We start from the raw sequence: 24,828 nt of genomic DNA, 5'->3' as shown, positions 1-24,828 counted from the left end.
TTTCCTTTGATCCTTCTCATCTTTAATCTAAAATATTTTGATGAATTATGATCATTATATGTGGGAGGGCGCTTTTTTGAACAGTGATTTATTGAACACTGACTGTGTCTGTGGCTGAACTAAAGCACTGTAAACACATCTCACAACACTCACCGTCCTACAAGTCAGTTTGGAAGATAATGTCAGTGGACTGCTATCTTACAAGAGAGTTGTATTTTGGGCACTTTAAGAGTGGAGAGGATGGGGTGCCTGGGTGGCTCAGTGGGTTAAGCCGCTGCCTTCGGCTCAGGTCATGATCTCAGGGTCCTGGGATCGAGTCCCGCATCGGGCTCCCTGCTGAGCAGAGAGCCCGCTTCCCTCTCTCTCTCTCTCTGCCTGCCTCTCCATCTACTTGTGATTTCTCTCTGTCAAATAAATAAATAAAATATTAAAAAAAAAAAAAGAGTGGAGAGGATGATAACCCATCCTATCCTGTGGTCTCAGTAAAGTGTTCCTGGAGATGATGATGTCTGAGCCTACTTTAGACACAAGAGTGAAGTGAGTTAGGTGAAGAGAAATGGGAGGAACATGCAAGGCAAAGGCAGAAGCATGAACCGAAGCAGAATCAGCGTAAACCGTGGTCTGTGTTGTGAATTACTAGAATGTAAAGGTATAGAGGAGATGCAAGAGAAGAATCTACAGAATTAGGTAAGGGATAGTTCATGGAGATCTTGATTAGATTTGCTAAGGCGCTTTGACACTTTCCTGTAAGCCAGGGATTATTTTTAACTTATTTTAAACAAAGAACATCTCTCTCTCTCTCTTTTTTTTTTCCTTCTGTTTTTTTTTTTTTTTCAACAGAAGTCTACAGAGGAATATCATCTAATAAGAGTAGAGAGCAAGATAACTCAAAATTTTCTTATGTAGGGTTTACTAATTCCTCCATCACCACAGGGACCATTGAAACAATTCCAAGGAAACCTCAGAGTTTCAGGAATCTAGTTTGAAAACTATTGCTGCAGAGGGTGAAGTATGGCTGGAGAGTTTTAAGGAGGTTCTAAAATGAAATGGAAATAGTAATGCCAGTGTTTTGGGCAATAAACTTGAGTTTTGAACTCAGCAAAATATCTCTACTTGATAGCAAAGGTCTCATTTCAGTTGTTAAGGGTTCTTTTGAGATTGGACCTTTTGAGGTCTTTGTAAATGAAGAGTTTTATTCCATATGCTTTGGTTGGCTGGGGTGTTTTCCTATCTGACTACCATTTTAGATCTCATTGATAAGTTCTGTGTCAGGTTTTGAAGGTACTGTATAAAGATTGTCCCTACCTTCAGCAATCTCACAATCTAGGAAGGTAACAGGAGATAAATGAGATAATTTAGTAATAAAAAAAAAACTAGATCAATTAATTATAGATCATAGTCATTAATATAATGTCAGTTATTATGCACATAGTGGGGAAATCCTTCTGATAAGAGGCGATAATGGATTAGAACCTGAGACTGAGAGAAAATAGTCAGGGAGATATGGGAAGAAGACTGATACGGGGACATACATGGCAGACAGGGGAAGAGCATGGGCACAAGTACTGCTGAGAAGGGCATGTTTGGAGGACCTCAGCTATAGCAGTACTGTACCTGGGGATCGTGCATCAGATGTGTCAATCAAGACTCAGGCAGGGAGAATTATGAAATAAAGATCTTATCATAAGAATTAGACCTTACACAAGATTAAAACTGCATAGAAGTCTATGGGCATTTGTTAATCTTGGTGACTTCCACCTCTGTGAGTTTGTAGAATAGAGGCTGCTCATTGGCTTGAGGCCTCTGTCACTTAGCATGGTTGGCAATCAGGAAGAGAAACTGGAAGTGGAATGGAAAAGAGACAAAAGTGGAACTTTCTGGCACATATGTATCGTGTCATTATCTCTGAACAATGACCTTCACAAGGTAATGGCAGTTGTTTCACTTTTGCCTCCTAAATCTCTTGTAATCTCACTTTTGGTCAGGTATAACTTGAAACTCTATAGGAACAGTTCCTAGTGTAACCAAGTTGACTAAAAAAAAAAAAATCTAGCCCACAAAAATTCATGGTATACAACTCTTGAAAAATTGACATTTTATTGCCATGTATATGCTTTAATCAAAGCAGTGATATTAGACTTGCATTGAGACTATGTAAAATGGATAGTCAGGGCCTAGAGTTCAAAGTGGGGCAGTCATGTCTCAAGGCAATGAGGCTATTATGAAGCTGTTGTATTTATCCAAATGAGAGAAGATGAGGACCCACACTGAAGCACTAGTAATAATCAGAAAGACAGAGGAAAATGGGATGACACTCATGTTTCTGGTTTGGAAAATTATGTAGATGTTGATAGGACAGAGTACATTGGGAATTAAATAAGAGGATCTAGTTCATAAAGAAGAGAGTTAAATAGGTTCATTTTGGATAGGTGAGTTTAATATATCTAGACAACACCTATCAGTAAGTAGTAGATGGTTAGAAATACAGTTATGCGTCTTAGAAAGGCAATATGGGCAAAAGGTATAGATTTACTAGCTGTCAGCATAGACATGGTGGTTGAAGTTAATAAATGGATTAGCCATGGAGACTACGTACCATGAGAACACCCAAGGCCACACCAACATTTAAGGACAACACCGAGGAAGGAGGGCCAACAGACAGGAAAGGAATAGGTGGGGACCTGGGAATAGAAGCAAGAGTCGAGTAGGTTGAAAGCCGCGGTGGCAGAATAGTTCCATATGGAGGGAAAATTCATTGTGTTCAACTTGTCACAGAGATCATGTTAAGAAAAGCATTGAGAAATACTTGTTTTTCAGTGAAGTCATGAAAATAGAGCATGATTGGAGAATGAGGGAGTGATGAGAAAATGGAGAAAGTCTATGTAAATCAAATTTTGGCTATGAATTAGAGAGAGGTAAATAATGCTAAGGAAATGTATAGTAAGTAAGTTTGAAGTTATTTTTTAGTAACTTAAAATCATATCTTGTCACTATCGCTTGTGTTGTTTATTCTATGTAAACTATCTGTGTTAATTGAACCAGGCTATAAGGTATCGGGGAATGTGCTAATTGATTGACTGGATTGAAATATGGATTGACTGAAGTTTGTTACTGATGACAATTTTCTTCTATACATGGAATAGTTCAAGTGAAAAAGCTACTTTCAGGAAGTAAAATGTGATACTGCAGTTAGTCTACCTCTTTCTGGTACAAAAGGGTAGAATGCCAAAGTGCTTTAAAAACATTTATTTAGTAGAGAGCCTGAGGCTACATTATCATCAAATTTTCAACCTCCTATGGTTGGACATGTTTTTTGATTTGATTCTTTATTACAGGTGATGATTAAAGGGAATTTTATCTGAATATTACAAACGTGGAAATGAACAAGAAACCAAATGTTTTCCCACTTAGGTCTTCCAGGACGTGAGTTATTTACCATTTTATAGCTACAGATTGAAGTCTTCTGTCTATGTTGACAATATTCAAGCCATTGGCAAGTCTATATTTTCTAAAGTCTCAAATTTGAATAGAAGTGCGTAGTGCTTATGGCCTCATAAGCACATGTGCAGAAAAATTTCTCTAATGAAACATGACTTTTATTCCCACTAAGCTTGGCAGTGTTTCGTTGGATCTCTACATGCTGCACATCAAATTAGAGATTTATCATCAATATCGTTATGTACAGCTCCCATGTAAAGGATTATTTATAGCTACCATGAAGCCAAATTCTTCCCTCAACATTTCATGGAAGTGCAACTCAAATCCTATTATAGCCAATTCCAAGGAGATGGCTCTTTTGTCATGTTGAAAATAGATTCAAAATTTTCCTTGAAACAGATGAACTCTTGGCAGAGGTTGATGCAGAGATTTCAGATGGGTTAGAATTTGACCTGGTATGCCACAAACCGATTTTGGCTCTTGTAATGAGGTTAATCCAGAAACCTCAAGATGGAGAATATCACACGTTTTAAAAGCCACTTGTAATGAAATAGTTCTTTCTTGATGAACCTAAACAGCATTTCTTCACCTTCTTTTCAGGTTGTTTAGTAAACGAGCTTGCTCTGTAGGAATGTGCTTTTCTTTACCTGAATTCCAAATATGTTTATATTTGGCCAGATGTTAGTTAATTGAAACTAATTACATTTCCAGAGTAAACCTGGCATCTGGAGTCAGTCAGGCTGTAAAAGTAAAGCTGAACTGAAGCATGGTGTTGTCTCTGCCTTTCTCCAGCTGCTGCCGGAAAGGCGAGATTGGTGGTATAAGCACTCTGAAGTCAAATAATCCGATTCAGTGCATTTATTTTATTTTAATTCTGTTGTAAGTAGTAAGTAACATCCTGCGTGGTTATCGTTAAGCAGGGTTACCATGTTTAGGCTAAAGAAAAAGTCCTGTAAACATATGAATGAAAAGCAGCAGAGAAATTACGTACTGCTTTTTATGATGCTGAGTATTTCATCGACACTCTGCTCGCATACACATTCGTGCCTAACAAGTTTTCTCGTGTGGTTGTAGTTCTAAGTCCTTAGCAATGCAGTCTGTATTCTGGAAAGGAGGCTTAGGATTTTCAGTGATAAATTTTGTTTAACAAAGTCTTAGTGATGAGACAGAAAGATTTTTAAACATTCCTCAGTTGTTTTTATTTTTATTTTTAAAGATTTTATTTATTTATTTGACAGAGAGAGATCACAGTAGACAGAGGCAGGCAGAGACAGAGAGGGAAGCAGGCTCCCCGCCGAGCAGAAAGCCCAATGTGGGACTCCATCCCAGGACCCTGAGATCATGACCTGAGCCGAAGGCCGCGACTTAACCCACTTAGCCACCCAGGGGCCCCCATTCCTCAGTTTTTAAATTGCCCCTGTTTTCCATAGCTTTCAAAAGGCTGAGGAGAGTTTTTAAGTAGCTCTTAATTATTGATGATTTTCATGGGAGTTCATTATTCTGTGGGGTTTGCCACCTTGGCAGCAGGCTAAGTGACAGAAAATAGCTGTCCCCACGATGGGACTGAGTTCATTCTGAAACCCTGTGATAGGGTACTGGACTTTAAACCATCTTCAACACCTAAAGCACAGGACAAACACTCAGCCAAGTGAATGAATGAATGAAGTCATTAATACATCATCCTATGATATCTCTGAATATGATAATGCTGGGAAACTTGTGAGACCTCTAGAGATAGAATGGCTTTTGCCAAGTCTTTTCCATCCACCTGTACCTACCATCAGAACTGCTAGTGAGGGCGCCTGGGTGGCTCAGTGGGTTAAGCCGCTGCCTTCGGCTCAGGTCATGATCTCAGGGTCCTGGGATCGAGTCCCGCATCGGGCTCTCTGCTCAGCAGGGAGCCTGCTTCCCTCTCTCTCTCTCTGCCTGCCTCTCCATCTACTTGTGATTTCTCTCTGTCAAATAAATAAATAAAATCTTTAAAAAAAAAAAAAAAAAAAAAAAAAAAAAAGAACTGCTAGTGAACTGTAGAAGGAAGCTGAGCACCAGTAGGAAGGAAGCCAAGAGCTGGCAAGAGTGGCTAAGTCTGGGAGAGAAATTGGTATTGAGGCTTATTTCAACAGGGGCACAACTTAGGTATAGGAGAAAACTAAGATGAGATATTATCTGGGATATAGGTTTATTTATAGTACTGGTAGAAAGTTTAAGATGATCATACTATTAAGAAAAGGTATGGATAGGTGTTGGTATGGACAAGTGATTTGGGAAATAAGAACTCCTTTAGGAATTGCCACTCAAATTGATGACCGCAGAGAGAGAGTATGGCAGTCATCATCATTTTGAGAAAAATAGCTACTATTGGTAATAAGCTGAATTGCTGGTATGTCTTCCCTCCAATATGTGAAATACCTTCTCTGAAATAATATAATACCTATGTTGATTTGGCTATTTATTTTATAAAGCCAAAAATTTTTTTGGCAGTGAGCATATCCAACATGACCTGTTTTTGGTTATTAGAAGCTGGAGGGAATTCATGGCTTATGAATCTACTTCTGTTTTTATTCCATATAAATTTTAAAATTATTGATTTCCTCAGGCCAAATCTACAGGGTTTCTGAAGGGAATCCTGAGTGCCTTTCACTTGCTTCTTTACTTATAATTTCTCTGAGACAGCAAACTTCCCAAATCATCTTTCTATTCAGTGGATCATTTACTTAAAGAAACAAGCAAAATGAAAGACTCTACCTTCCTTCCAGAGGCATGTGAAGGTTATAAAACCTAATTTTTTTTAAGTTCATCCATCCATATGTTAAACATGAGTTGACTGTCTATCACATGGTAGACTCTCTGATAGAGACACCTTTCCACCTGTGGGAGACCTATGGACAAGGAGAGAGTCCAAGCCAAAGGCTTCTAAACATGAGCTTGTCCTGCTGTTGTTATGTCCCAATAATGGGTCCGTGATTAAAGGAGCGAGACTGATACAAAGCAAAGGTCAAGCAAAGATTTATTTCACACCAAGCATCAAGAATCTAACCAAACATTCGGGGCCGCACCTCCTACAAGAGAGGGTGAACCTTCTCTGTTTCACAGTCTAGCTTTTAAGGGAAATGGCCATGCGGTCGGGCCTGGCCACGCACAGGTGGCCAATGAGATTGTAACACACACAGGAAACATCACAGTGATGCTAAGTGACCAGTCGAGTTACAATTTACCCTAGTAGACATTTGATTTAGCCTATCACACCTTGGTTAGGATTGGCGACAAACGGCTCCCAAAGGGCAGGGTCCATACTCCTTGGTAACCAGGGAGACAGTGTGCATCCCCCCACTGAATTCTCCACCTGGACTCACCCACCCTTGTATCTGGGCTTTGTTACCTGAAGATGGTTTCCTGGACCTGTCTCCAAGTCAATCCCCTGGGGGAAGGGGAGCAGGGACAGTTTCTAAATAGGTCCTTACACTGTTTTGCTCCATGTTTTTTCATAGTGAATGTTTTGTAACAACTCTGTCTTTTCCTGATATAAAAGTCATAGCTAATGTAACCCATCTATTTACCTAACTCTTAAGAACTTAATAATATCCATAAAACAATATAAAAGTAATTTAAAATAAAATATTGTATATGTCAATATTTAAAAACTCTAGTGAAGGGTATGGGGCAGACTTAAGCCAGGAGACTTAACACAGACAACCTGACATGAATGCTTACATCTAAAACTCTCAAGGCTTTCTAGGGAATCCATAATCACTAAAATTGTCTTCTCTCATAACCTCATTGTCCTCTTCAAAGTCCAGATGCTTCCACATTAGTTTCCAGCCAATAGGCTTAACCATCAATTTGTACTCACAAGATTCACTGTTGCTGGGCTAGAGCTTCCCTCTTCTTATATATCCTTTTTTTTTTTTTTTTTTTTTTTTGCCTTTATTATTTTTCAACCTACAAGCTTACTCTCATATTTGAGAAACTAATTTTAACAAGCAAAATAACTATGTAACCAACTCTGAATTATTCTTTGACATTATGAACATGTTCTGGAACTACCACAATAGAATAAAGGATGAAATAAGAATGTAGACATATTTATAGTGAATAGGTTTTCAAAACTTATAAGAAACTTTGTTTTACATTTGACAATTTGAAATCAGTGAAATATATTTCTCTATATGGGTATAATTCCGTAAATACAACAACTGCAAATACAAAATGACTTAGGCATGATATATTGGTAATGGAAGTGACACATGCTTCTTTCCCAAGATGGCCATATTTGAAAGAGATGAACAAACTGTGAGGGAGTTATAAACAAGTTCCCATTCTTCACATGGTATAAAATCCAGTTTAGATTATAACCATACAAAAGTATATCACATTTGTATAAAAAGACTCAAATACTTACAAATAGGATTATCACCTATTTGGCATCAATATCCAGAAGCACATTTGAAACTAGTGGAAAGCATAAAATACAGAAGTCTTTTTAGGCTTGATCATGATGCACATTGAAGACTGTCTAGGATCCCTGACTGGTAAACCATCAGTGCTCTGCCATCACTGCAACCAAAAACATCTCTACACATCTCCAAAACACCCGCTATGTGTGGCATGGTTCCCACCGAGAATTACTGCTCTGTGCATTAGGTCTCAATCCTGTGTGTAGCATCCTATGGATCAATAGCTTTTTCAGTAGAGTATTTCTTGACTCCTTTGTCACTATTGACCTGCCAGTGTGGGCTTCAGGCAATCCTGTTTTCAGCAGGCCTTCTTGGTAACTCCCTGAAGCCATCCTCTGGACTGTTCCCCCAGTTTTTCTAGAGAAGGAATAGAACCATCTCATCAGTGAGTTATCTGGCAATAGCACCACTGAAATGCAAATCTGTTGAGAGAAACTTTGCTAAGAATTCTCTCTGTATTGTTTGTGATTGCCTAAGGAAACAAATTCATACATGAGAGTGTCACATTCCTGACTCCCCAGGGCTTCCTTTATGTTCCTTTAGCTCCAAGTGAGTTTCTACTCTCTAGGCTGCCAGGGACCTCTTGTGTTGTCCCGAGGGCATCTAAATTCAGACCTTTAGACACATCGTTAATCTGTGATTTCTTTTATAGTCCTCCTCCAACAAAACCAAACTCAGGTTTTGTGGAGCCTGAAGCTTATACAATTTGGAGTTCTTCTTTAAGAAAAAAGAATAGAAAATTACTTAAAAGAAATATTTTATGTAGAATGAAAAAAAAGAAATCACAACAAAGTATAAATTCTGAAAAAGGAACAAATGTTACAAGAAGCACCAAATCCAGAAAAACAGCTTTATTTTTTGTTAATTAAATGCTCGACACACCTCTGTAATAAATTTTGTCCTGCATTTTGGCTGTGTAATCTCTGACAACAATTTTGCAGTGCCAGTTTCTACAGAGAAAAGAGAGAGACGACTGAGTATTTTCTTGACCATCATTCATAAAAAGACTATATTTAATTTTGAAAACAAGGCAAAGTCCTTTTTATCTTTTTAACTCTGGTTTTGTCATGGAAATTTTTAGAATTATTAGATTTAGGAAAATTTTCTACTTGAGTTGTAAGATATCAGAGCATTACATGTTTCTATGTGCCAGGAGTATTCTTCAGTATTGTTTAATTTGAGAATTCTCATGAAGCAATTGCCATCGGTGTCCTCATAATAATGGCATATGATGATTTTTATATTTGCCAACATCAGCACTTTGGGTTAAGTCAACCAGAATTTAATAAGAATCCATAGAAATATTATTGGGTCCGACTATTTCAGGCCAAGGGAAGAACGTGTGTGAGAAGACTTGCATGAAAAACAAGATGGGATTGGGAGGGAGACAAACCATAAGTGACTCTTAATCTCACAAAACAAACTGAGGGTTGCTGGGGGGAGGGGGTTAGGGAGAAAGGGGTGGGATTATGGACATTGGGGAGGGTATGTGCTTTGGTGAGTGCTGTGAAGTGTGTAAACCTGGTGATTCACAGACCTGTACCCCTGGGGATAAAAATATATGTTTATAAAAAATAAAAAATTAAAGAAAAAAAAAGAATATAGGGAATTGTGGTATACTTTAGTGTATACAGCAAGGGAGCAACCGGGGGGATAAGGCTGGACAAGTGTGTCAGGGTCAGGTAAAGACCTGATGTCAGATATTGGCAGGTAGCTGAAAGCTCTCTACTCCTGCCTTTAGGGTAAGGAACCAAATGCTTATGATGGATCATTATGCATACGAAGAGTCTTTTCGTGTAGTGTTAAGTTCATTACAATTGGAGTCAGACAAAGGTCAGTTTAAGTTCCATCTCTTACCCTCACGAGTTGAACAACCCTGTTACTAGTAACTTAACTGTACAGGAATGAGACTGTAAACTACACAAATATATTTTGTATATTTAATTTAATGTATCTCCAATTTAATCCACCTTTAGCCAGTTCCAAAATGTACCAGCAGGTACTCTAATGCCACCGGACATAAGGGGGAAATACAGTAGAGGAAGAGATAGAATAGAAAAATTTAGCAACTTTTATAAAATTTACAAAATATTTGAGTATGTACAGATATTACTAGGAACTCTCTCCTTTACCCAGGGTCTTGGAAGGGTCCCATGCAAGTGGGGGTCCTACAGCATAGGAATCTTTAAGTCTGGATTGAATCTGCCTCCCTCAAAGGACACAGCAACACATCTGCAAATGGAATCCCAGGGAAGGCACAGGCATCCCAGAGCTCCCCAAATAATGCAAAGTAACTCTAATTACAACCTTAGGCTACCTATAAATACTGACACTCTCCTCGCACAGTGCCATGCTGACCTAGAAAGCCACAAATAGACTGTTTCTGATGGGTGTGCCAACTGGATGTCAAGGATGATTAGTGAGAAGGGAAAGAAGCCCTCCTTCCCCCACTGACTTCAGGGGCATGCAGAGCAGAGTGTGACAGAGGTCTGGAAAGCAGCTGCCACATGGTCTGGAGGGTGTGTGTCCCCGCAGAATTACAATTATCTCTTTCACTTTGAAAGGTTGTCCACCTGTGCCTTTACAGACTTCTCTGTCTTCTGCACAGTTTTCCAACTTTTACTGCACACAGACTTTTTCCCCTGGAGGGCTTGTTTCTATGAGATTAAGGCTTGTTCTTTAGTCTTTTATTTTACTCATCAATTTCATTATTACAGCTATTACATGGCAATCCAGAGTGGCAAAAGTGAGACATATACTTGCCTCTATTTAGTATTTGTTGGTTTGTTCTCCATTTCCTAAGTATATAATAACTCTGGAATGCACGTGGACCTAAAGTTCTGGATAGAAAGCAAATTCCAAGGGAATGAGAAAGGACTTAGTCAAATTTTTATTAGCTATGTGTACCCAGGCAAGTCAGCCTCTCTGAGCCTCAGTTTCTTTTCCTCAATGTTGAGGACTCTTTCTGACTCTACAAAAAAGATTATGAAGATTATCAAATAAGGTGGTAGATGGGAGAAGTGATTTCTAAAGTGTAACTGCTGATGTGGGTAGGGATGACCATTTCACCTTCTTGCTTTGGCACCTTCCTGTTCTGCCACTTAATGGTAATCTTACAGTGTTTCACTCTTGGGCGTCCAAGGAAACAATGTCTAAGTAGAAGTCTAATTAATAACTAAATGTTTCCACTATATTGATTATAGCAGGGTCTTTTGTTATTGCTGTCTTTTTTTTTTTTTTTAAATGGGTTTTGAGTGAGGAGAATATAGTTTTGGCAATAAGGTGTCAAGTCCAATAATGGAATAAATGTAGGCATAGAATCACTAAGTGACATGAAGTATCAGTGGTTTGGTATGTTTAACTGAGTTAGATGAAACATTAAAAAATTCAACAAATGTATACTTGGTGTCAAGTATATACCCAACATTATTTGGGTGCTTGGAAGGCACTATTAAACAAACTGAGCTAAGAGTCTATCCTTGTGTAGTTTATATTCTAGTGATTCAGAGTAGTGGAGAAAGGCAATGCTATGGCAGACTTATACAGAATTTTGGAAATTTTAACAAAATATTTGGGGGGAAAATAAAGAACAATTTATGGATTCTGCTGATTGTTGATTCAATCCAATTCTAGAATTTCATTGTAAAACAAACTTGGATTGGGGTGGTCTTCTTGGAAGAATGTGGCAGTTGACAAATCTTGAACTGAACTATATATAGAAAGATAGCAAATTGTTTCAATATAGATTTCATATTTGTTTGAAATGACTTTGGGGAAGAGGTGATGGAGGTATGAATTCTAAAACCCCCTCTCCCTTATCCCAAGCTTTCCCTTATTTCTATCACTGATTAATTATTTTTAGGCCAAAGTGAGTTTGTTAAGTTATTAAATTGCTAATAAAATTCACTGTTTTACTCATTCATTTATTTATTCATTCAAAAACCAACATATATCTAATGATATAACAGTTATTGTATTGGATGGTAATGAAACAACATAATATGAAAAAAAAAAGGCTGACATTTTGGTTCTTAGAGGATTTATAGTTCATAATTACACTTTTAAATTCCATATGATCCATGTCATAATGTGAAGGTCATTCGTAGAGAAAGATTTCTATCTCACGTCTCAATGAGTAAAATCTAAATCATTTTAGATGCTGTTCGCAAGAACTGTTTCTCTATGTAAATTACTCACTCCTACCTGAAATGTTTAGATTGCACCTTCTATACTGCTTGGGGAATTGAATTAGACATGGAGGATATATTCAGATATTAAAGTGTGTAGACCATTTCACCTATCACAAGATAAATGTTAAAAAAAAATCTCAGCATGTCAGTGTAAGCCACCCATCTATGACTAAGAACTCTACAGATAGAAGGTGAGAGAGGAAAAGAATGAATAAGCAAGAGTAATAGCATTCTGAAAGTCCCATAAAACTTATGCTGCCATAGAAGATCAGCAAATTTAGTGTTTAGATCTCGCTGTCACATAAAGGAAGAATAAGGTGAAAATTATCAAAGTGCTAATCAGAAAGTCACATTAATATGTGTCTTCCAGCAGATGCTGGTACTGTATGGAGGGAGATAGGTTTTAGTGTACTTGGAGTAGGTTTCAGTAATTCTAAATCTCTTCTTTGGATTGAAAATTTGGTAGCTGAAACACTTTAACCTTTTTTCTTATTTTCATGCATATCAAGTTTATTGTTTTCTCTTTGGAAGTACTTCTAAACTCTTTGGAATGAAAGGAAGTCACTGATTATCAGCATTTTTTTTTTTTTTTTTACAGTTCTTCACAACCTTACTGTCAGTTTGACCTTTATAATCAGTTAATAATAAAAAAATGTAACAATCAGTAGATACTATGCTTTCTGGAAATATTTCAAATACATTTATGTATTAGAGTCAGTATACATTTTGAAAGTACATTTAGGTACAAAAGATGTTTTATTCATTCTACTAACAATGTTGCCTTTGCTTTTGGATTTGAAGACCCTTAATTACGCCACAGATTCCCCCAGGGATTTATGACTCCTAGAGTAGGAAATAGTTCTATGATTCCCACTGGAAGATTCTAGAATAGCAGGCATATATATTCTACAAATAACTGTAGGAATATAACCATTGATATTTTGTCTTCTGATTTGTACATCTATGTTCTCTTCCTTTGTTCAATGGTCCATGGAGACGACTTGGCCATGTATTGCCATTCATTTCCTGCTCTGGCCCCTGGAGCTTTCTAGATCTCAGAGTTCCAAAACTTTATGTGATTTGAGACCTAGGACTTTAAAGGATAGCTATAGATGGGCTCTACTACAATCACACAGACCTGCCATTGCCATGACTTAAAGAAGATTTTGGGATTTTCCTAAATATACTCTATAAACCACTTTCTGACCTCCTGAAACTTGTAGGCTAAATATATAAACTTGAGAATATCAAATGATGCCAGGGATGTAGGTTAATAAAGTATTTAGTCAGGAGACCAGGCAGAAAAAGAGATAAGGGAACTATAATAGTACACCACTTGTAAAAGACGATGGTTGTATCAAAAGCTTCTATTTATTTCATGACATATTGTAAGGATTAATAAACCAGTGAGCATCGAGAAAACTCATGCCTAGCTAAGGCCTAAAAGTAGTTCAGAATGAGGCAGTGGAATCGCCTGCAAATGTAAAAGTCTTTCCTAACCCCCAAATGCTAAGCTACTGACTCCATGTAGAGACAACTTGCTCTAAACTAAACTCTGGGTGTCCTCTGCCCTTGCCAAGTGTCATTTAATTAGAGAGATTTTGTTTAGTTACTCTACTGTTGAGAATCCTGTCTGTCTTCCTGGTCATGAAATTGCTCAGTTGAGCTAAAAGGCAAAGTGACAATAATTGGAAACAAAATGTCTTTGTTCCCTTTCCCTCTGAGCAACAGACTGCACCTTACAAGCACCATATTGGTGGAGGCGGCCTCTTTATTAAGCCCGCTGACAGAGGCATTCTGGCATATTTATAACAGCTGAGGATAGCATGCCCTGAAGAGTGAACTTAATTCTTAGACTGCCAGGTAGTCTTCTGTGAATGACAGTGATTTGTCCCCTGTGATTTCTCTTTCTTCCTTACTGACTATTCATAAAGCAGCATTTGACAGCCTAATTTTATATACCTAATAACACTAAGGAGCAAAGTGATTTCAGAATGTCCATTAGACTTATTCATGTTAAACTATTTTTAATAAACAGTTCTTTTCTATCCCCATCTTTGAGGACTCACCAAAATTTGATTACAGTGTTTATTATGCCTTTTATTAAATAATCTTTCCGAAATGCAAGCTTAGGAACATGTAAACTACCCTTGATTCCATTTGGCGTTAAGTAAAACATGAATTTGGGTGTATCATAAAAACATGCTTAGGTAATTCAGTGGTTGCATTAAGGGAATAATTTATCCCATATTTTATCCAACAAACACTTTATTTTCTACTATGAAAAGTAGAAGACACCATATTAAGAATTGGATATAGAAGCTGATTTCATGAAGCATATTCTGAGCTTTTGAAGAACTTACAGTTAAGGAAGAAGAAAAGCCCTTTTCATCATATATGATATAGGTACCAATGTAATCCTCATTTTACAGATTAAAAAACTGAGACTGAGAAAAATTAAATGCCCTGCCAAGACCACACTGCTAATACGTGTTAGCATTCAGTCCCAGATGGTTCGATGATAGTGTCCGAGCTCTTACACACAATAATATATTTCCTCTCATAGTTGTGTCTAGGGATAAACCACATTTATATCTGGTTTTTATTCTGGTTTTTCCACTAAATTCCTTCATACTCTTCTAATCAGTTATGCTTCTCTGTAGTATTTGTGTTCATTGTCCATAAGTGATATTTACACTCAGAGGTAGTGAGAACAGAAGTGAGGAAGAGAAAATCGTTTGCTGTTCTTTTTATCCCAATCTAATAAAATGTTTCCTTAGACTGAAGCTATGCTCAGGGACCACAGGTCATCTTTTCATCATTTCTAGCCCTCAGCTATATTTTACTTTTATGTGCTATTGGTCTCCCACAGGCACCCTTTAAGGAATTTTTTTCCATTACAGGACATGGTCTCTACAGACTTTGCCACTCAAAGGTCAAGCTTCAAGCTCGAGAAATAACTTTACTTTGTCAACCTGATTTTCTCCAGAAGCTCCGTTTTGTTTTCATGTGGATTTGATTTTAGTATATATAGCTCCTCCCTTCAATTTACTTAGCCAGCACCATTAATGTTAAGAGGAGGAAGTATCGTGGTCATGGTTGAAACCCCCCTCCTGGGACTGGATTCCTCCAAAGACGGGTGGGTAGCTGCCTCAAGGCTGCTGCACATCATGGTCCGAATAGATGATTCGATGGTTAACTTTAGAGTGGTGGTGGGTTAATGTCACTTTTTCAAGGGTAGTTGTCCTCTAGAACATCCAGAGAAATAGAATTTCCTTCTCTTTCTTCGAGTTTTCAGGTCAGACAGAAGGGGAGAGTTTTCTAAGATGAGAGGGCTGATTCCTTCCTTAGCAGAAGAACCCATCAGAAGCAGCATTGTCCTGTGGGCATGGCCGCATGTCATGTATTATGAGAATCCACGATTCCAAACCAAGTAACCTTATCACTCAGCTACAGAGCTCATGTTTTCTTCTGCAATCTCTTTAATGTAAATAGGGAAATTATTTTTTGCTTTTTAATGAATTTCAGGCATAGATCTTAGAAAAATCTGGTCTGACTCTCATAGTCTTTGGCAGCACTCATGTATCTTTCACCCATGCGACTGCTGGAGTTGTTCCAAATGGAACGTACTCTAAGACAAAGTTTCCTAGCATTAGCTTTTGTACTTTTTAAACAGACTATCTCTGAACGCTTTTAAAAGGGAATGTCACGTTATGATTTTCCTCTTTTAGGTCACTCTAATAAAAGGCAATAATATCAAGGATGAAAAATAACTTTCACGAATTAAGTGTTTACCATGTGGCAAGCACTGTGCCAAGTGTTTTGCATAAATTATGTCATGCATTAGGGAGGAAAGATTTTAATTCCATTCATCAGATGAGGACATCAGAGCATGAAAAGGATAAATAACTTTCCCAACATCATAGACCATAGACAATCTGATTCCAAAACCTACATTCTCATCCTCGACATTCAGCGAAGTATTTCCTGCTTCCCATGCTGTTTTTCTAAACACATTCTATTGCCACTCAATTTCTCCAGTCAGAATGGTTTTTAAATTGCACTCACAGACCTATTTTCTTCTTTTATACAGTATTTATAGTAGCCGATTTTGATAGCTGAGTATAGTACCATATAAATAGTGATGTAAGACCTCAGGCAAACCACTTAACCCTCTGAACTTCAGTTTCCTCGTTTGTAAGATGATGAAATAATAATACTTGCCTCATAGGATTGTTCAAAGATCAAATGCAATAATGTAAGTGAAGTGCTCTCCATGAATAAATGTTAGCTCAATTCCCTTCCTTTCTCTGCCCTTTCCTTATATGTTCAAGGATAAGGAAACATGGCATGACTCATGGCACATTTGAATACTATCAGGATCCCTGATTGATTAAATCATTAATTTCTCATTCAATTACCCAAAGGATTTGAAGCAGCTCGAGGAATGTAAAAGAAATAAAATCATTATACACACGTTATGTTTCCTTAATTTTATCCTGTTAACTATTCTCCCCATTTATTTCATCCCTTTGTTCTGGTGCTCATTCACTCATTTATTGCTTCCGTATTGGTTGCATGCTCCACTACTCATAAATCCTCTTCTATTGTCCAATTGTTTTTTGTTTTTTTCCTTTCTCCCTGTCTGTAGTAGTCCCTGGTTCCTTTTAACCTTCCATTCACTTGTCAACTACTGCAACCCAATTTCTTTTTCTTTTTCTTTTTAAAATTCTTTTCAGTGTTCCAGAATTCTTTGTTTATGCACCACACCCAGTGCTCCATGCAGTACGTGCCCTCCATCATAACCACCACCAGGCTCACCCAACACTCTACTCACCTCCCCTCTGTAACCCAATTTCTGACGTTTTGTTATGGTCCCAAGCAACTTCTCCTTTTTTTCTCTTTTTTTAATCCCAAACAACTTCCTTTTTATTTTTTAAATCATTATTTATTTGTTTTTGAGAGAGAGCAAGAGAGAGCATGTGCAGGGCAGGGGCAGAGGGAGATTGAGAGAGAGAAGCTCAAGCCGACTCCGCACTGAGTGTGGAGCTTGAGGGGGTGGGGCTTGATTTCACAACCCTGTGATCCTAACCCCAGCTACTATCAAGAGTCAGAGGCTTAACTGACTGAGGCTTAATCAACTTCTTAAATGCTAAACCCAAAAGAAGTATTTTCTTTTTTTTGTCTTTGTGGACCTCTTTGTTACATTTAACAGTGCTAATCTCTTTCTTCTTAAAACCTTGTGGTGATTTTCTTGATATTTTCCTTGTTCCTCATACTGTATCTTTTCTGACTCTATTATATGCCTTTTTTTGCATTATCCATCCCTTAAATGTTGGCCCATGGAGTTTAAATAGATTCTTCTGGTGCAGGGGTGGTTAGGTGGCTGTCTGTTAAGCGTCTGCCTTTGGCTCTGGTCATGATCCCAGGGTCCTGGGATGGAGCACCACATTGGGTGCCCTGCTCCATGGGGAGTCTGCTTCTCCCTCCCCTTCCTGCTTGTGCTCTCTCTATCTCTGTCTCTCTCAAATAATTAAAATATTAAGAAAAAATAGACTTCTTTCTTGTCTACTGCTTTGCTATAATTTTAATTCTATTTATATGCAATGGCACTAAATATAAATATCCAAACCAGGATTGTCTTTCAAGACTCAGATTCATATATAATTATATAATTATATAATGAATATATATAATTATATAATTATATATGAATATATATAAAAATATATATAATTATATATATAATTATATATAAATATATATAAATATATATAATTATATATGAATATATATAATTATATAATATAATATAATTATATATAAATAATAATATAGTATATAATATATTATATATATTTTATATAAAATAATATAAATATATATAAATAATTATATAATACATGAATCTGAGTCTGAATATATACTGTATATAATATATATATTATTTATGACTTAACTTGTCAAATACACCAACCTGAAACTAAAACTGAATTTATCTCTACCCTCCAAATAAATATTTGTTCCTCCAGCATTCTCCATACCTCTAGCCAGTTACGGTGCTTGGAACCAATCTAACATATATTCTCGAGTCCTCCTTAACCCTGAATTTCCCACATCCAACTAATCACCAAATCTTCTCATGTCACCCCCACATATTATTCTCAAAACCTTTGTCCTGGTTTGGGCCGTTTGCCTTCTTTATCTAGACAACCGTGATTAGTCTCCCAACTCTTGCTCTGCCTCCCAGCTCACAGGCTCAAATCTGTCTTCTTTACCCATCTCAGAATGATATTCAGCATCTAAGTTGTGATTGGGACATGTTCATCTTTTGCTTAAAACTATCGAGTACCCTAAATAGTTGACATGAGCAGTTTTCAAAATGGTTCTCTGAAAGCCTTAAGATTCATTAGAAATGTCTGTGGGTCCATGTAGTGATGGCAGGGTTTGGTTGGGGGAGTTTATGGAGACAGAGACAGTCTAACTCCTGGCTTCTCACCACATCTATGTTCTATGTTCTAATTCTTCCAGTCTTAACCAGAGTAGGTCCATTTTTATATTTTTTTATATATTATAGTGCCATATGACACTTGGGGGAGGTAAACAGATGGAGGATGTGGAAGAAAGGAAAGAAACTGACTGTTTTTACAAAGTCTGAAAGCCATCAGCCTACATAGTATCCAAGATTGGCAACCCTCTGCATGACCTAGCTCCTGACCAGCGGGCCAGCCTCATCCCTTAAATTCTCCTGCTTTTTAATTTATGCTCCATCACATTCATCGAGCCACTTACTTAATAAAGGAAAGATGAGGTTTCATGGTGCTACTGCCCTCGGAAGAATATTCAATTTGAATTAGACCGGTTCTAATTTTGTTTCTTCTTGGACTCATGAATATGCTTTACATTGCACAGTTGTTTCATAGAATCGAGACACTGAATCCTAATCTTTCCAGTTTTTCATGCTCATTTCCAGGAGGTTGGCTTTTTTCCCTTGCTATTCAAAGCGATCCCATCCTTTTCATCAGTATGGCAGGTGGCCCTATAAAACTGAACAGCTGTGAGTCTTTCTAAGAGACCCTTCGGGGATGAGTTGAGAGCAACATTTGACCTGTTTATGTTTGGGAAGGTTTCCCCCCCCCCCCCGCAAATCCTCTTTCCAGACTACTTTTAAAATGAACCATACCACTCTATCCACTAACTAGGCAAATGTTTCTTAGTTTCCTAACTCAGCTGGGTGGGAGGCTGAATCTAAAATTAAAGTAGCTGCCATTCGCCTAAGTGACATTCTCAATGTGATATACTTTTCCAGAAAGCATTCATTAATATGCATTTTAAGACTTAATTTAGAAACAGAGTCCGTCATTGATCACCTCTCTGTTTACATTTTAGCAGTCTGCTGAGAGTGCACTTAGACTCCCTCACAAGCTGCTTTTTCTTCTCCCTTCTCTCTTTATTACCCGCAACACCTTCCTCTAGGATCTTTATTAAAAAGATCAAGAAGAGAGGTTTTAGATTTCATAAATATTGCAGCAGCTCCTTGCTCTTTGGAGAGTGGGTTCTTTAGATCGAAATGGCTTCCTATGGGGCCAGACTGTGTTTTGAAGCCAACAAGCCAGAAAGAATAAAACAAAAAGCTCTCCTCAATAAACATGCCAACACATTAGGGCGTGGGCCAAATAAATAAGTGTGATCGTGTAAAAGACGCTCAGTTATTTTTAAAAACTAGGGGTTTTCTACAAAATCTTGAAGCTGAATACACTGGAGTCTCTGTCTTGCACAACTTTGATGACTGGGATAATTTTGTTAAAAAGCTAAAGGGAGTTTTGTTAACCTTTTAAAAAATTGATCACTACCATCATGAAAGTCTCTGGTGAGGAAATCTTTCATTGCACTGAAGTCTGTATGTTTTGGAAAAGCTGACTTTTTTTTTTTTTTAAACTCACTCAACCTCAAATATTGTGTGCATATTCTGGGATATTCTATGTATTTGGATGTCTGCTGGGAGTCTGAGAAAGGGAGTTGGAAATAAGAAGGTATGTAATAAGTGGTTAAGAACACTACTATATGGGTACATTATAATTTGTATATATGATTTTTGATTGGACCCATTTGGCTAATTGTAAGATGTTACAGAGTTGGAAAATGAATTAAAGTGTAGGAGGCAGGAAGCCTGGTTAAAGCACTGGGACGTTTGGATAACTCTTTTACAAGTAACTGAAACAAATTACTTAACCTTTCACTCTTTAATATGAAGATTAAATCCAGGTCTTAAAGTGTGGGCTTGGTAAATGAGATGGAATACAGAGAGAAATTTGTATGGTCCTACTTCACACCTTATGCTGTAGACCGTATATTTGCAGAGTGTGGTGTTTTGAAAACAAAAATGGAGAAAAGAAGAGAAAGTGCACCAACGTAGTTTGTTCTTGCTCTAATGTTGGGAGAAGAATTAAAAATAGCAGAGCAAGATCCAGAGTACCACTTCCCCTTTATAAATTCCACCTCAATTCCTGGGTAGAATAAGCAGATTTTTTGTGTGTATGTGTGTCATCACACCTGAAAGGGTGTCTTGTATTATCTCCCTAACTGGCCTTCTAGAGGATAAGACCCCTTGATTTCCAGTTACCATAATACTTGTTGCAATTTAGAATAATTAGAATCACCTGCTTAGCTTTGAAAGCCCACCGATGCCCAGATTCACCAATTAAATCGGGAATTAGGGGGAGACCTAGGCTACATTTCAAGCTTTCCCATGGGATTCAAATGTGCAGCCTCAGTTGAGAACCACCGTCTTGAGTAATATTTTACAAATGCTAAAGCCAGGCATTTTCCTTAATCATTACTTTTATCACTGACCCAATCTTTTTTGGTATTTCCATTGACGTTTGAATGAAATCTAAATTCTGCCCAGTCTTTAAGCATGTTTACTATCTCATGATTTGGTAACATTCTACAACTCACATTGTCTGTTTCAAACGTACAGGTCTCACAACAAACTTACTGTGCACATCCCAGTCTATCCTGCTCTTACTCATGCCATTTTCCTTGTGTGCATAAATAGCTCTCTCCTGTCTATTTTACTTCATGAAATCCCATCCAACATCAATCACACCTCTGATCCTTCTCTGCTAAATTTCCAATTGTGGATTTTCCTGTACAGTCTAGCATCCAATCTCAAACTGCCTATTAGAATGAAGTATTCATGGAATTTTTTTAAGGCAAATATTTATCAAGTATCCACAATGTTTCTCTGTATCAGACCACTTCTGTTCTTTAAGAAAGGTTATACTTGTCTTAATGAGAAACAAACTAAAATTCTTAGTACTTGAACAAATGAGAGTTTGTTTCTCACACATGAAAACTTTGTTATAGGTCTTCTGTGCAGTGACTCAGTGATTTAGGTGCTCTTGGCTCATCCCTCTGTCATCAAACTTCAAATGATTTGGTCTGAACATGATTCGTGGCACTTTTGATAAATCTTTGGCAAGAAATAGTCTCATGGCCCTGTCCAACCACAAGAGAGCAGGGAAATATAGGGAGATTGTGATGTTTAGAGTGAACATAATGTCTCTGTTGTACTTTCCAGGTTTGCAAGCTCATCTATCCTTTGTTGGAACTCTCCAACATTGAGAGGTATATTTTAATTTTCATTATTTTATAATTACTACTATTCTTAGTATATTTATAGATGAAGGTAGGTGAAGAACTTCTCCACTATCACCCAACTGAATGTAGGACCCACAATCCATAGAGTATAAACTCTTAAAGGTAGATACCACATACTCTATTCATAAGTAGGTGTGATGGTTGCTTTTTAATAAATTCTATTTGATTACTTGGATGGATTTTACTTAAAGATCAGGTGTTTATTGGCTTTTATTCTTTATTGTGCCTCAGACATTCCAATGTGGGAAATTAAATATGCTTAGAAGGCTTTCACTCTCTGGGACTTGAGTTCCAACAATGAGGCTCAGGATACAGGAAAGGAAAGAGTGGTGTGTGAAGGAAAAAGGATGGGAGAGTTAAAGAAAAAGCACAAGGAGCTCACATTAATACTTGTGTGTAGAGATTGCATGTAATATTTTGACCATTTTCATATGGTCTTGAGCTGTCCATATGTACTCAATAAGAATTTATTGTTAATTTGCAAGAAAATAAAGCAATGAAAAACTAAAATGCTTTCCAGGTAGAGCTGAAAACCAGGAGCTGTGCTGTCGCCCAGAGCCTTGATGCACCAAACTTCCTTAGAACACGCCTCCAGGTTGGTGATGGACTGTTATGCTTGCAGCACTCACAGATCTGCCTGAAGGGTTCCCACGCGGAGGAGACAGAGTCAAGGAGGCACTGATTTGATGATCTGGATTCTCGTCAAAACTCATGATGTGATGGGGGCAAAGGGGACTGAGGATTTTCAGATTTTTTTCCCCACATCCCCGAGTTCACTCTCATGGTGGCTGCCAGGAAGCCAAATTACTATTGAATTGATGATCTGTAGCAATGTCCCTGCTCTCAGACAGTGGTGAAAACAATCAGAAAACAGGGAGGCAGCCTGCTGTAGTAGAAGGAACATGGGTCTTAAACAACCCACATGCCTTGGCTTGAATCCAGGCTTTACTTATCTATCTATTTATTTATTTATTTATTTTAGTTGTGTGAGTTTGGAGAATTTATCTAACCTCTTTGAATCTTTTTTTTTTTTTTAACAATATGTATTTTATAATAGTTACTAGAGGACCAGAGATAACGACTGTAAAGCATTCAGTTTAGTTTTTGGTTTATAGAAAATTTCAGTAAATAGTGCAGCTTAACGAATAGCAAGGCTTAACAGTGGATGCCAGGGCAAGCTGTGGTTAACTAGGTTAACCCAATTTAGCATGGTTTCTATGTGACACCCTTACAATTTTTTTTTTCCCTTTGAATAAATAGTTCTAAGTTTAAAACGATATCCCTCCTTGACTTGCCAATTAGCACTCAATGTCTGAGTTGAGATTAATAGCATCAGGAACTAATAAATGTAACATGAGATATGAAGACTAACATAATATTCTAGATAATTGGGGTTGAAAGTCTCTATAAACATCTATCAACACAGCCTGTCATTATCTTTTGATCCTAAGTCATTAATTGTTTGTGTTTTAGTGTGTGTGTATGTCCATCTACTTCTTATGCTTGCAATTCATTGTACTCAAACCACAAAATCCCTATGGCTTAGCAACAGGTAAGACATTTTACATATAATCAGGAATTATATATAATAAGGTATTCTGTGACTTGATTTGGGCAAATACTCAATTGGATCTATCTTTTTTTTTTTTTTTTTTTAATATTGAAAATAAATATTTTATTCTGCTATAGAGTAAATTCATCATGAATTGAAGATAATAAGCTAGGATTCATGGACAATTTTGGGTACAAATGATGGACAAAGAGAAGTTGATTTTTAGTTTGGTGTATAATATGAGTCTTTTTTTTTTTTTAATTTTTTATAAACATATATATATATTTTTTTATGGTTTTAGGTCTTTATTTTTTTTTTATTTTTTTTTTGAGAGTTTTTAATTTTTTATTTTTTATAAACATATATTTTTATCCCCAGGGGTACAGGTCTGTGAATCACCAGGTTTACACACTTCACAGCACTCACCAAATCACATACCCTCCCCAATGTCCATAATCCCACCCCCTTCTCCCAAACCCCCTCCCCCCGGCAACCCTCAGTTTGTTTCGTGAGATTAAGAGTCACTTATGGTTTGTCTCCCTCCCAATCCCATCTTGTTTCATTTATTCTTCTTCTACTCACTTAAGCCTCCATGTTGCATCACCACTTCCTCATATCAGGGAGATCATATGATAGTTGTCTTTCTCTGCTTGACTTATTTCGCTAAGCATGATACGCTCTAGTTCCATCCATGTTGTTGCAAATGGCAAGATTTCATTTCTTTTGATGGCTGCATAGTATTCCATTGTGTATATATACCACATCTTCTTGATCCATTCATCTGTTGATGGACATCTAGGTTCTTTCCATAGTTTGGCTATTGTGGACATTGCTGCTATAAACATTCGGGTGCACGTGCCCCTTTGGATCACTACATTTGTATCTTTAGGGTAAATACCCAGTAGTGCAATTGCTGGGTCATAGGGCAGTTCTGTTTTCAACATTTTGAGGAACCTCCATGCTGTTTTCCAGAGTGGATGCACCAGCTTGCATTCCCACCAACAGTGTAGGAGGGTTCCCCTTTCTCCGCATCCTCGCCAGCATCTGTCATTTCCTAACTTGTTGATTTTAGCCATTCTGACTGGTGTGAGGTGATATCTCATTGTGGTTTTGATTTGTATTTCCCTGATGCCGAGTGATATGGAGCACTTTTTCATGTGTCTGTTCGCCATCTGGATGTCTTCTTTGCAGAGATGTCTGTTCATGTCCTCTGCCCATTTCTTGATTGGATTATTTGTTCTTTGGGTGTTGAGTTTGCTAAGTTCTTTATAGATTCTGGACACTAGTCCTTTATCTGATATGTCGTTTGCAAATATCTTCTCCCATTCTGTCAGTTGTCTTTTGATTTTGTTAACTGTTTCCTTTGCTGTGCAAAAGCTTTTGATCTTGATGAAATACCAGTAGTTCATTTTTTCCCTTGCTTCCCTTGCCTTTTGCGTTGTTCCTAGGAAGATGTTGCTGCGGCAGAGGTTGAAGAGGTTGCTGCCCGTGTTCTCCTCAAGGATTTTGATGGATTCCTTTCGTACATTGA

General features: G+C 37.5%; 1 long non-coding RNA gene across 3 annotated transcripts in view; it reads left to right on the top strand.

Annotated features, from left to right (window-relative positions):
* Positions 1-23,022, top strand: part of LOC131828193 (uncharacterized) — an 83,776-nt gene extending 60,754 nt beyond the window's left edge. For all 3 annotated transcript variants that reach the window (XR_009352282.1, XR_009352281.1, XR_009352280.1), the window contains 2 exons: positions 21,666-21,712; positions 22,266-23,022. This is a non-coding gene — a long non-coding RNA (uncharacterized LOC131828193). The remainder of the gene's footprint in view (positions 1-21,665; positions 21,713-22,265) is intronic.
* The last annotated feature ends 1,806 nt before the right edge of the window (positions 23,023-24,828 follow it).

This window comes from Mustela lutreola, chromosome 3 (genome assembly GCF_030435805.1).
Source record: "Mustela lutreola isolate mMusLut2 chromosome 3, mMusLut2.pri, whole genome shotgun sequence".
Lineage (NCBI taxonomy): Eukaryota > Metazoa > Chordata > Mammalia > Carnivora > Mustelidae > Mustela > Mustela lutreola.
This window is presented reverse-complemented; position numbering and strand designations above follow the sequence as displayed.